This window comes from Parasteatoda tepidariorum, chromosome 10 (genome assembly GCF_982258835.1).
Source record: "Parasteatoda tepidariorum strain Cologne lab strain chromosome 10, Ptep-v5.0, whole genome shotgun sequence".
In the NCBI taxonomy this organism is placed as follows: Eukaryota; Metazoa; Arthropoda; class Arachnida; order Araneae; family Theridiidae; genus Parasteatoda; species Parasteatoda tepidariorum.
Window position 1 is genome coordinate 8,905,825 of NC_141764.1, and position 4,057 is coordinate 8,909,881.

Below are 4,057 nucleotides of genomic sequence, written 5' to 3' on the forward strand. Positions count from 1 at the left end.
TAATTTTTAGACTCACTATATAAAAAATATAATATATATATAAAGATATTATATATATTATATGAAGAATAATGCACATTACATTTTTTTCACTAGTAGAGATCATTTATCAACCTGAAATTTTTAATATTAAACCTTCGGCAGTAATTGCTTTTTTTGTTAAGCTATAAAAGAAAGTTTCAAATGCATAATTCTTTTATAATTTTAATAGATTGATTTAAATCATCTTAAAATAACACTTATCCAAATTCTACAGTTAGTAAAAATTATTTATGGGAACTCATACTCGTATTTTTAGAAGATAGTTGTCTAAGGTGCTTGAATTTTTAAAGCTATAAAACTACAAATTTAAATAATTAGTCAGCTGAAATTCAAAGTACTTTTATTTAAAACTAAAATTTCACTTTTTTTACAAACCAATAAAATTATTTTAAATACTGTCTCCGTCTACATGTTGAAACTTGTAATTATTGGAACCTAAAAGGAAAAAAAAAATATAAATTAGTAAAAAAGTCATATTTACAATAATAGTGGCAGGTCTTAAAATATTAGAAAGTATTTTTTTTATCATTTAAATTATTTGAATGAAATTAATTTTCCTTTTCAGATAAATATCTTCTGCCATTTCTATTCAATCCTCGTAGCTAAAAAGCATTACATGTATCACAGCCACAAAATAAAATACACTGAAGACAGTATTACCATTAACAATATTTACAGAAATTCAAATATACAGGGTGTTTATAAAGTCTCGGACCCATTTTGATGTTTAATAACTCATAAGATAATAAAGATAGATTAAAATTAATAACATAAATGGTTAGATCGACTCAAAAACTTTCATGAACCTTGTCAATGAACTTCCACGTGTGCCCCCTTCGCCGCACGGAGAATATCAAGTCAATAGTCAATTTCACGCCAGGTAGCGGCAAGCATGTCGGCATCCACACAGGCTATTGCGGTTGTAATTCTGGCTTTTAGGCCATCAATGTTCGACACGATCCTCCTGTAAACATTGTCCTTTATAAATCCCCAAAGAAAAAAGTCCAGCGGCGTTATATCAGGTGATCTGGGTGGCCAAGGAATTGGACCTCCTCGCCCAATCCATCTTCCTGTAAAATGGTCATTCAAAGAACTACGAACGATGATACCCCAATGAGGTGGTGCACCATCTTGTTGCAAAAAGACATGTGGCTGAAGCTCTTCTAGTTGTGGAAATACGAAGTTTTCCAACATGTCTAAGTATACGACTGATGAGATTGTCTTTTCTGTAAAAAAGAAAGCTACCTCTCGTGAAATTGACTATCGACTTGATATTCTCCGTGCGACGAAGGGGGCACACGTGGAAGTTCATTGACAAGGGTCAAGAAACTTTTTGAGTCTATCAAACCATTAATGTTATTAATTTTAATCTATCTTTATTATTTTATGAGTTATTAAACATCAAAATGGGCCCGGGACTTTATAAACACCCTGTATAATTCCAATCTTTTTATGCAATTTTAACACTTTTTATTTTTCTATACATCTGTAACATTATGGTACTTGTAAGTTTAATAATTAGATTTCCTTCCCATTCTTTTTTTAAAAATCTTTAAACTCAATAAACCTAGTCTATATTTTTCAACTTTTTGTCAGACTTCATGAAACTAGCAGCTTTTTTTTAAATTTTTGACACTGGTTCTGAAAAGGACTTATGTTATTGTCAATAACATCTGAGTTTCTTAAAAAATTGTCATTTTAATAATTTTTAATCAATGTAATCAAGAATCTACAATCGTTTAATAAATTAAAATTTTAAAGTTATGTACGAATTTTTATTCTTTTTTTACACTCAATCTAATAGAACAAATTACAAGCTGATAAGGAGCATTTATTTTAAAGTTGTGAGTAATTTTATGTGAGGAAAATGTCTAAGAGAGAATGATTTGAAATAATACTTTTAAAATAAGTTGAGTATAATATCTCCTATATAACTTATAATACCGAGCAGAATAAAACTAATAGTTAGTTGTTACAAACACTTGTTTAAATATAAATACACATCCCATCGGATGAAACTCAAAATAATGCATATTACTTTCAACAATAAATGTTTTTATTTGCAATTGATTTTATTCAATTCAGGATTAAAATTGCATATTATACTGACTTATTTCTAAAATATTTAAGATTTCCGAAATTCGCACATTTTTGAAGTAGTGAACCATAAACAGCTGCATGAAAAAGCTCATAACCTTGAAACAAATTGTCATATAAACTTGAAATCGGATTTAATTTCATTCTGCCCAATATTCTAATAAGTAATAACAATCTGCTTAGTAAATAATTAACGTGGGTAAAATGCGAGAAAATAACATGTAGTGAAAATAGCAGTTTTGTGATCAAACATGAAGAAGTGAGCTAGTACAGTTACTAGTTTTCAATTATCAAATATCTAGCAAACTATTGTTATCAACAATTACATAAATTCTGTAGTTTATTAGGAGAGATTACTTTTTCTTTTAGGTATAAATTCAGAACTATATCCTAGGGGAAGGCTGAGCAGTAGCTTGCTTGTCTCTTCTTCTGCGCCGCCGCGCATGTGCTATTTACAGCCTAGGCCATCTCAGTAATATCAGGGAACTGTGGATAAGCTCTGTAAATATATATATATATATATATATATATATATATATATATATATATATATATATATATATATATATATATATATATATATATATATATAAACAATAATATAAAATTTGCAACAAATATCCAAACGATAAGCATACAGCTATAGTAGAATTTCAAAGCTAAATTGCTATTTTAAAAATCTTTCACTTTTCAATGATTTATTTATAAGAGAAATTGTGAACATTTTTCTCAATTAATCAGCGTGCATACTGCAACGTTAAAACATATACATTTAAGCAAAATAGAAAGAATAGTTCTATTTGACTGAACTACAAACAATAAAATATACTGTGCATAACCTGCTGTAACGATTCACCAGTAATGTTACCCAAAACAGTGACGAGAAATATTTCGGTTATTCTCTCTTATTGCTAAGCCTACAACGATAGCCTCTAAGAATATCCTCCAACTTAAATTATTTAAGATCAGGACACGTCGTTAAATCAAAAATAATAAAATTTAAGTTTCAAAATTGAAGCATATTTGATTAAAAGTGATAAAACTATATTAATAAATGTCAAGCACACTTACCGAATTTCGAATAGACTTTCGATTGTCAACACACACGCCATTTGCCGGCTCGCATGGAACTCAGGGAAGTGAGTTAGTTAATATGAAGTGTACTTTAAGCAACCTTAAAACAAGCTTAGGTATAAATAAAATGACTTCAACACCTCAATAAATACCTCACTCTCTTTAGTTGAAATAAGGTATATTTTTTTATACCTCATAAATACCTCACTCTCGTTAGTTGAAATAAGGTTGATTTTTTTATACCTCATAAATACCTCTTTTGTTACAAGTGTAAAAGAAACAACCTCGTGTACCTTAAAAATCATCTTATCAGTCTGGATGATTTGAAGTGAATTTAAAACAACCTCAAAATAAGCTTAGGTATAAATAAAATGACTTCATATACCTCAATAAATACCTTTTTATCGTTAGTTGAAATAAGGTAAAAATTTTTATACCTCAAAAATACCTCTTTTGTTACAAGTGTAAGAAAATAAAACCTGGCATACCTTAAAAATCTCCTTATCAGTCTGGTTGATTTGAAGTGAATTTTAAACAACCTCAAAACAAGCTGAAGTATATATAAATCAACCTCGTACACCTTAATTACAACCTTTACGAGGTATAATTTTTATTGCTGTTTTCTCTGCAACCTTAAATATACCTCAAATATACCTCAAAACAACCTTAATACCTCAAAAATACCTCAAATCAACCTTAAATATACCTTAAATTTTCATAAGGGATTGCTCATAACACACACACGCACGAATAAGTAAATAAAAAGATTTTATGTGGTCTAGAGGTCGGGAAAGCTTGACTGGTAGGGCATTGGGCACATGTCTGAGAGGTCGAGGGTTCGATT

At 29.2% G+C, this 4,057-nt stretch overlaps 1 long non-coding RNA gene across 1 annotated transcript; it reads right to left on the reverse strand.

Moving 5' to 3' along the window:
- Positions 1–346: 346 nt before the first annotated feature.
- LOC147802138 (uncharacterized) lies at positions 347–3,290 on the reverse strand. Its single transcript, XR_015429756.1, has 3 exons — positions 3,211–3,290; positions 2,497–2,638; positions 347–477 (listed from the first exon to the last, which is right to left on the reverse strand). It is a non-coding gene; the product is annotated as an uncharacterized LOC147802138 (long non-coding RNA).
- Positions 3,291–4,057: the final 767 nt, after the last annotated feature.